Source organism: Phocoena sinus, chromosome 14, assembly GCF_008692025.1.
Source record: "Phocoena sinus isolate mPhoSin1 chromosome 14, mPhoSin1.pri, whole genome shotgun sequence".
Taxonomy (NCBI): domain Eukaryota; kingdom Metazoa; phylum Chordata; class Mammalia; order Artiodactyla; family Phocoenidae; genus Phocoena; species Phocoena sinus.
Window position 1 is genome coordinate 55,673,429 of NC_045776.1, and position 10,459 is coordinate 55,683,887.

General features: G+C 39.2%; 1 pseudogene; it reads right to left on the minus strand.

The window, feature by feature from the left end:
- Positions 1 to 281: 281 nt before the first annotated feature.
- LOC116739162 lies at positions 282 to 699 on the minus strand (annotated as a pseudogene).
- Between the last annotated feature and the right edge of the window lie 9,760 nt (positions 700 to 10,459).

Sequence of the window (10,459 nt, forward strand, 5' to 3'; positions counted from 1 at the left end):
TTTGTTGAAAAGTCAATCCTTTCTCCATTGAATTGCCTTTTCTCCCTTGTAAAACATCAGTTGATTATAAACGTATGAGTCTATTTCTGGACTCTCTATTCCACTGATGTATGATTTCCATTCTTTCACCACTACCGTGCCATCTTACTAACTGTAGCTTTATATTAAATCTTGAAGTCAAGTAGTATTAGTTGTCGGTTCTCTGGGTTTTTGTTTTTGTTTTTTTTCTTTGCGGCATGTCAGCTGACAGTTTTATTGCATGGGGTAAGGGGTTACATCGCTCAGGAGCTCTTGGTGGGGCGGGTCCACTTCCTCTTCACCATCACAGGCTTCTTCTGGCTGTGCAGGATGGCGGCTGGCTCTGCGGATGGCGGCCATGCGCAAATCTGGGCGGTACCTGTTCTTTCGGATCACGTGTCGGTTGCTGCTGAGGGTGGCCTGGGCATTCTCGTTGATGGTGATCCGCACATAGGAAGTGGGGGGCTTTCCCTGGCCGGATCTCCGCTTCCTGACCACCACGATCCCTTTGCCGTCCGCCGCCATCTCCACGCCCACAGTCTTGCGGTGAATGAGCCCGTGGTAGCGGAAGGAGTTGGGAGCCTTGAGGTTATTGGGTTCGGTGCTGTACGTCTGCTTGTTCCTCTTGATCAAGAAGCTGCAGCAGGTCCTCATGACTATCTACTGCAGATGCGCGGACATAGCAGCAGCTCCTCTCCTGGCGGCAGCCAGAGACGGCACGGCCTCTGGCTTTGTTCTTTTTCTTTATTATTAGATTGGCTCTTCTTGGCCTTCTGCCTTTCCATACATACTTCAGAATCATTTGGTTGACAGTGCCAAAAAGCTTGCTGGGAATTTTATTCAGATTCTGTTAAATCTACTGATTAAATGAGGAAGGATTGACACCTTAATCATAGTGACTCTTCCTATCCATGGACATGGAATATCCACCTATTTAGATCTTCTTTGATTTCTTTCATCAGAGTTTGTAGTTTTCCTCATACAGATCCTGTACGTATTTTTTAGATTTACATTTAAGTATTTTAATTTTTTGGTGCTAATAATGTAAATGTTACTGTGTTTTTAGTTTCGAATTCCAGTGGTTCATCGATGGTATATAAGAAAAATTGACTTTTGTATATTAATTTTGTGCCCTGTAACCTTCATATAATTGCATATTAGTTCCACTAGTGTTTCTGTCAGTTCTTTTTCTACATAGACAATCATGTCATCTGTGAACACACAGCTTTATTTCATCTTCCTCAAGCTGTACAAATTTTATTTCCTTTTTAGTCTTATCGCATTAGCTAGGACTTCCAGTAGTGTTGAATGGGAGTGGTGATACGGGACATTGTTGCCTTGCTCTTGATCTTAGAGGGAAAAGCTTCTAGTTTCTCACCATTAAGTATAACGTTAGTTGTAGGATGTCTGTAGATGTTCTTTATCAAGTTGAAGAATTTCTCTATATTCCTAGCTTTCTCCGACCTAGGACACCTTCCTTACTTTTCTCCATTGTCTTAGTATATTTCTCGTGTTCTACTTCACAGAGCAAAGAGAAACCATCATACATATTGGAATTCTATCTAGTACCCTCTAACAAACCTACAAATCTATTTAGAGGAGCTCTTATCCCTTCTTTAAAACTTATTTCATTAGTGAGGGAGAAGGTCTTCCTATCTAGGACCAGGGCTACCCTTCCTCAATTGGATTCTATTTCTTGGAAACCTCAAAATATCAACCAGACCCTATTCTCCCAATATGGTCAATAATTCTCTTACAGCTAGATTCACCTCCATGATAGTTAAACATCATTAATTATCTCCCTTAAAAAATTCTCTCAACTCACAGGGCCGCTCATTTCCCATTCTCCTCATTTACAATGAAAATAATGAAAAAAAAAATCTCTCTATGAGACCTTAACCATATTAGATTGTATATTTAATTAAAATATCCCCTCCCCATTGCTACCCCCATTCACATTAGGTCTGGCCATGTAACTTCCTTTAGTTAATGAAATTATATGTGAGAGTGATATGTGCCACTTCTAAGAAGAAGCTTTTAGAGTAACTGCATGGTCCTGTCACTTTTTTTTTTTTTTTTTTTTTTTTTTTAACCACTATGAGACCAATAATGTCCCAGATAATGGCTCTCACTTCATTCTGGTTCTGAATGATTCAGGACATCAGAAGGGCTGATGTTAATCCACAATGGATACTGGCTGAGCACCAAGTCAACCTTTGCAATCATATGCCCATTGAAATTTCAAAGCTGTTCTTTATTGCCTCATACTTTAGCCTACATTGACTTGTACATGACTTCTTGCCTCCATTTTCTCTCTCTCCATTACCCTTGACCCACTTAAGTCTGATTTCAGGACCATCTCATTTAAAGATTGTATTGCAATCTGCAAACATAGACTCTTCCTGACTTCTCCCTAGTCCCTTGTTGCTTCCTCTCAGTCCTCAGTCCCCATTTCCTCGGCCATCGAATACTGGAATTTCTCAAGATCTATCCTAAGACTTCATCCCTTCTCACTCTACATTATTTTCTTAAAAAGTCTCAACAGATCTATGATATTATTTTCTTCCTTTGTCTACCTGATGTCCAAACTTATATGTTCAATCCAAATTTCTCTGAGTTTCTGAGTTTATATATATACAGAATATATCTATTGTCTACTTTGTACCTCCACTTAAATACTTTCAAGAAGCATCACATTCAATATATCCAAAATCAGGTTTGTGTCTAGAGTTTATTTCATTTTCTCTCATTTCCTCACAAGTTTCATAAGACAGAGCCCACGTCTGTTTTTGACTCTTACAGTACCTTTGAGAAGGTGCAAAAATTCCAAGCGTGATAAATTTAAAAAATAACAATTATACATATCAGGGTGAAACTGCAGATAAAGATACAATGTTTAAAGTGAAAAGTAAAGGTGTTTTTCATTCGAGGATTGACTATAGTCAGGCAGCTGACTTCTTAGAACTGACAGAGAAAGCCAGAAGTTAGTGGAATAGTATATTTAAGAGGCTGCAACAAACACTCTCAACCTAGAATTGTACATTCAATGAAAAGATCTTTCAAGAATGAAACAGAATTAGAGACTTTTTCACCTAAATTAAAAACTGAAGAGCATGTAGTACCAGTGGCTCCTCTCTAAAGAGAATCCCAAAAGATATACTTTAGGCAGAAGAAAAATGATACCAGATGGAAATCTGAGATGTAAGAATAATGCAGGACAGGAGAGTGGCAAATATGTGGGTAAATCTATACAAACATTTACTGAATAATACCATAATGTCTAATTTTGAAATATAGAAGGAAAATGAAAGGACATAATTCAAGAATGAAGTGACAAAGACTATCAAGGGAATGATACATATTCAGGATACTGTTACCGTTTTCTTTTAAAACTGTGGGTAGGTTACGTATTTAGTGTACTGTTTTTCTTTATACCCTACAGATGTTTTATAAATATTGCTTTAACTAATATTTAATAAAAATATAAAAATGCATTTTCTTATCTCCAGCTGAGTATGAAACATGTTTATGGAGAAGTAAAATCTATAATTCATTAGAAAGTAAGACCAGCCTCGTTCACTATTCCTCACGTTTCCTAAACTACAGATGCATTCCAAGAGCTGATCCATGTTTTGAAACCCTTTAGTTTAGTGGCTTAGTCTATAATTCTGCACCAAAATAGTTGCAGCCTTCTATGCAGTCCTCTGAGGTATTAGTGGGTGCTTCTGACATCTGGACAAGATGAGCTAAGTGCAAAAAACCACAGTAATATATTTTGTTTTAAAGGAAATGATCGGGCTTCCCTGGTGGTGCAGTGGTTAAGAATCCGCCTGCCAACGCAGGGGTCACGGGTTCGAGCCCTGGTAGGGGAAGATCCCACATGCCGCGGAGCAACTAAGCCCGTGCGCCACAACTACTGAGCTTCCGCTCTAGAGCCCGTGAGCCAAAACTTCTGAAGCCCGCGTGCCTAGAGCCCGTGCTCCACGACAAGAGAAGCCACCACAATGAGAAGCCCTCGCAGCACAACGAAGAGTAGCCCCTGCTCGCCGCAACTAGAGAAAGCCCACGCGCGGCAACGAAGACGCAATGCAGCCAAAAATAAATAAATGAATTTATAATAAATAATAAAGGAAATGATCTACTTGATATAGCTGGAAAAATGTGATTAGTGAGGTCATCTGGAATTTCATTATAATGATTTTAATAAATCTTAGGATTATGTAACAACAGTTGAAGGTCACTTGCTATGTAAAGGCATTACTGCAGTTCTAAAAGCTACTCTGAATTATTACATTACTGCACCAGAAATGCAAATCTTCTTGAAGCTGCAGTGGTAAAATACTAACTTCTTCTGGCATCCTGCTCTGTGACACAAAACATCACCCTTCACAGCTTCTACAGAGGACACGACTAGTCTTAAGAGAGTCATCACAGCAGACACGCGTAGATCCTGCCATACGAGGGAAAATTTCTACAACAAAGTGCCTGATCATTTAAACTAAGTTTTTAGCTGTAATCTCATAACATCTTTATAAAATCAGTCAGATAACAGCTTCAGTCATTTCAGTACAACTTGGGAAGTTTTAGCTAGGGAAGTAGCCAAAGCACAAGATACTGTTGAGGACTACAGAACAGCCAGGCGAGATCTGTCCATGGTCCTGAAGAGGCCACCCACTGGGGTTTGTTTATTGTATGGTCAACACATACATAAATTAATTTCAAGGTTATCAGTTACTTTTTATTACTTATTTATTGTCTGATATTACCTTTGAGAAGAAACGTGCCACATTCAGGGATATTGTAATTCAATTTATATTAATATTTGAATAAAATTTCAAACAACTACTAATTTTTCCTCATATTTAAGTTCATTTTAAGTATGACCTAAGAAGAGCAGAAGGCCTGCTACCGAAAAAGCATTTTCATATGGAGGTATGCTGGTTTTTCTCCATCATTCCTTTTCCAAGATCTCCATACTTCTCTGCTCTGCAGACCTGGGTGGCTGATCTCTAGGACATATTGTTACACTAACTTCTGACTGGAAAATGCCTGTAAGAGGCATCTGCAGGATGCAGGTAGGGTGGGAGAGATTGAGATATTTCCTCCCTGCATATTCACTGCTGTGGCAAAGTTTTTCAGGGATAATTATAACTTTTGAAGACTATCACATCTACCAAATGATCTCGTTTAGGGCTCTAGCTCTCTTGGGTTCATCCCCTTGTTTCTTAGCTTTTAACAGATATAACTTCTTCCTACTGTTGCTATTCTCTGGCGCTTCAACATCTTTTGTTTGTTTCCTTGGTCCTGCCAACCACTCCGTAAGTCGACCTTTCCTTAAAAACCTTTCTTCATTTAAACCATCTGAGTGCACCTGACTTCCTGCCAGGTCCGTGAGTGATACAGAAAGTGTTTGAACCATAACTAATATATTCAACTGAGAAGACAGAAGAGTAGAACATTACTACCCTTAACGTTAAAAGCACATAAAATATACAAGTCAGAAGGGAACAGGCTATAAGCACTGTGAATGCAAATACATGGCTACTTTTCTATGTAATTGAAGACTGACTCATGCATCCATTATTAATAGTAGGTATCAATAAATATTTTTTAAAATATTTGGAGTTTACTATGGAGTTAGCTCAAAATTTTAGAATACAGTATTACTAAAATCAAGGATTCCTTTAGTCATACTCAGGCTTATTAATTTTACTCATTAGTTTCAGAAAGAGAAAAAAGATTGCACATAAAACCCAAAGACTGCCCCCAGAATTCCTGCCACCAACACATATACAGATGCCATTGGTCAAGAATGCAACATTAATTACAGAAAAAATTTATCTGATCTCTTGCTCTATTAATAGGTTGTTAACATTTTTGAAAATTCTTCATACTTGAAAGCAGCTCAGTTTAAGGTTATATGCAGTTTAAGGTGTTCATATTTAATAGGAGATGTAAATATACTAATTGATGGGCCAGGGCATATAGAAGAGAGAAACTATAACAGGTTAGACTTGTCTTCTCAGTAATGATCTTCCTGCAAGAAATCAGCACCCTGAAGGCGTTCCTTTACATGAATGAAGGCCTAGACTATAATAGTGCAACAGAATTAAGAAGACAAGGTTGCTGTAATGGCCATTTTTGCAGAAATAAGTGTAAGAGCCTGGAACTCACCATCAACTTTAAAAGTCAGTGTACCACAATGTTCACTGCAGCTCTATTTACAACAGCCAGGACACGGAAGCAACCTAAGTGTCCATCGACAGATGACTGGATAAAGAAGATGTGGCACATATATGCAATGGAATATTACTCAGCCATAAAAAGAAACAGAATTGAGTTATTTGCAGTGAGGTGGATGGACCTAGAGTCTGTCATACAGAGTGAAGTAAGTCAGAAAGAGAAGAACAAATACTGCATGCTAACACATATATACGGAATCTAAAAAAAAAAAAAAATGGTTCTGAAGAACCTAGGGGCAGGATAGGAATAAGGACGCAGACGTAGAGAATGGACTTGAGGACACGGGGAAAGGGAAGGGTAAGCTGGGAAGAAGTGAGAGGGTGGCATGGACATATATACACTACCAAATGTAAAACAGCTAGCTAGTGGGAAGCAGCCGCATAGCACAGGGAGATCAGCTCGGTGCTTTGTGACCACCTAGAGGGGTGGGATAGGGAGGGTGGGAGGGAGACGCAAGAGGCAGCGGATATGGGGATATATGTTTATGTATAGCTGATTCACTTTGTTATACAGCAGAAACTAACACAACATTGTAAAGCAATTATACTCCAATAAAGCTGTTAAAAAAAATACAATAAAAGTCCGATATTTTGAGTAGGAAAACAATGTGCTAACATAACACATGTGAGAAATATTGCAATTTCTGGTTTTTGGAGTTCAAGAGAGTTACTCAGTGCAAGGGGAAGGTCAAGGATAAATTCCTGATATAGCTCTTCGAAAAAAATATGTAACAGCCAATAAATGTGAAGTAGTCACCAAAAAAAGTGACATTAACGGTACGTGATGATGAGTGAAACTACTATGAGTTTTCTTTGGAGGCTGTGTCTTCGGTAGATCTAAAGTCTCAGGTTTAGCCAAGCTTTACTCTTCAAAAAATAGGAATGCATGCCATTCACAGTAACGTGGAAAAAACAGAAGTAGTTTCAAGTAGGGGCAAATATTTAATTATCATTCAGCTTGGTAGATCATGGCCTCCATTGGCTTACTCTTACTACTATCTGGAATATAAGCACACGTTTCATTAATCAGTCAGCTCCAAATTTGGTAGCAACTGATATTGTTGATCATCTGATGTAAGTTCTAAAACATTCTAAGTAGCATTAAATGGCTACAACAGTTGTTTATAATATGTGCTATCATCTCCTTGGTCAGAATGGCATTTGATAAAGTCATACGTTACAGTGTAAGTAACTGTATTGATAATCAATTAATGCATAACCAAACACTCCAAAGATTAATAGCCTAAAGCAATAATTACTATCAAGTTTTGATGCAAGGTCACTCGTGAGATTATAAAGACAGATGTTGACTGGACTCTGGCCATCTGAAGGCCTAACTGAGGCTAGAAGATCATTTACTAGGTGGTTCACACACATGCTAGTAGGCTGGTGCTGCCTATTAGCCAGAGGTCTTATTCCTTTCTACATGGGACTTCCCACAGGTCTGTAAAGAGTCCTCACAGCATAGAGGCCAACTTGCTCCCAAAGCAAGTGACCCAACAGGCCAAGGTGAAAGTCACAACAGCCTTTGAGGACCCAGGCTCAGAAAGCTCAAACCATCCCGTTTGCAGTACTGTGGTACACAGGTCAGTCCTGATTCAGTATGAAAGGGATGTATACAAGTGTGGAAATACAGAAGATAAGGATTATCCCCATTTTTGCTGGAGATAGAGAACCGCATAGGAAATAGATAACACCATAGGACATCTGGGAAAATATTTCTACTCTTTTTGATTACTCGTAGCCTGTCACCGTTTCTTTATTCCTATTCTTATTTTAATATGGGTAAACACAGTCCAAATAAATTACATCTTCCTCCTGTCATGACTCCACTAAAATTTTTAAAAATGCTTTGATAAGCACGGTTTCAAAGCCTACATATCTGTTTTCAATCCTGATCCTATTTGAGAAGAATTCAACGTATCTATAAACAATTACACCAAAAAACTCTTCTCCAAACCCAAGATATGTAAAGTTTTTTATTTTGCTTTGTTTTTTTTTTGTTTGCTTGTTTCTTGGATGGAAGGTCAACTAGACATAACTAGACGGGTCCCAAATGAATACTAACTACAGTACCAAGAATATCTCAACCACGTACTGGAGAGGTTTCCAGAGAGCAGATTCTTAAGACTGCAAATTATATTAGCAGCACTAAAATTCCATTTTAATTAGCCATGCCACTTACATATACTTTAGAACTGATGAAGTGCTCTTCAGACTAACAATTCTTAATAAGCTCTGCTTAAATTTAATTTCTATTTCCATTTGACAGTAACCAAGGAAAACTTGTGATTCAACCCAAAGCTAACGCCTCCCAGTACAAGGGCTCTACGTTTTCAGTCAGCTCTTACTTATTCACCCAGCCAACTTAATTTCCAAATCACAGACTTGTCCACCCTTCCTTCTGAGAGCAATAATTTCCTTTGGAAGGTTTCTTTAGGTTTTTTAACTTTGATTGAAAGACTGTATCAAATGGAAAACATTTTATATAATCCAGTCCTTCTGTTTTATAAATTATCAAAACAGTCGCTCTTCTTTGAATCATATTTTAACAATATGTTTCAAAATATTCAATATATATTCCTTTAGAAGAATTAGAATAAGTGAATGCATTTAGTGCTACTCTTATAACTAGTAATTACACCCCTCTCTCCTCATGGCAATTTGAATACATCTTGAACATTCTTTGTCTCCCTTCTGACTGATTCATAAAAATGAATCTAAAAGAAGAGTTGGGATGTTTACTGCAGAAGGAACAGAAAAGCAAGTGGATCCTAGAACTTATTCTTTAAACTTTTTTTTTTGGGGGGGGGGGTTGAAAAAGAAAATTTCAGAACTTATTTTACCTCATTTGCTGACAGTATCCTGACTTCTGCACAGGTCAGTGCTGTCTCCTTCACTGAGCTCACCCAGGACATTTTTGTCCTTCTCTTCTAAGACTTATCCTAGTCAAGCCTATCTTCCAGCTCACTGGAAGCACACCTTCTGCGACTTGATGAAGGGCTCCTTGAAACAAGAGGGCACAGCACATTCATCTTGTGCTCTCATGGTGTCCAAAACACAGTGGACACCCCATTACATATGTGTTCAATGGAATTTTATAAATATCTTTTCTTTTAAAAATTAAAATCACACATATTTAATGAAGAAAAATAATGAAGCACCGTTAGAAAAGAAAAAAAATTATAAGGTGGCTAATATTGTTATCCCCTTTTACAGATGTGGAAGTTGAGGCTTAGAGATGTTATGTGGCCCAAAGATGTGGCTCCAGTGTCAGTTTCTCAACCACTGTGTGATACTGTAAAGGGTTGGGTTTTTTTTTTGGTGTTTTTTTTTGCGGTACGCGGGCCTCTCACTGTTGTGGCCTCTCCCGTTGTGGGGCACAGGCTCCGGACGCACAGGCTCAGCAGCCATGGCTCACGGGCCCAGCCGCTCTGCGGCACGTGGGATCCTCCCGGACCGGGGCACGAACCCGTGTCCCCTGCATCGGCAGGCGGATGCTCAACCACTGCGCCACCAGGGAAGCCCTGTGAAGGGTTTTAAGTGCCGCTTGCCAAATGGGTACTAATGAACCATCTGAGGTTGGAAATCATGAATGTGTGACAGCCAATTAGGAAAGCTGTTGTATTTCTCATGCATTTATTGACTCATGAATCATATATTTAATATCTCCCTGACAAATAATAGGAAAAGTATATGTTAGACACTCTCTAGCTGTTTAAAAACAGAAGCGGAAGGAAAAATGTGGTTGGATTTAAGATTAGGATCAGGACAGGTCGAGTCCATTGACTATGAGGTAAAGCACTTGAGGGTGTTGCAAATCTCAATGAAATGATGACTGGTCAGGGAGGAAATGAAATTATCCAGGAGAGACAGAGTCCAGAAAAGTAAGAATCTGAGTGACGGGGGGATGGGGGCGGGGCAGGGGGAGGGCGGTCTCAAATTTTTAAAAGGAGAGGATTAATGTAAGAATGGGTTTACTGCCAATCAAACATTTCACACGTGGAGAGGCTTGGGTAACAGCAAGGTTCAAGGTGCGCCAATATGGGGAAATTGCTAAAATAAGGCGGGAATAAAGGAAAAGTAACTGTGACACTATCACTTGTGCTAGTCACCCATTAGGGGCGGAAATGAGTCTGGTGCATTTCCCCTACCCCCAAATGTGAGGAAGTGACCTGGAGGCCAGGGGTGACCTCGTG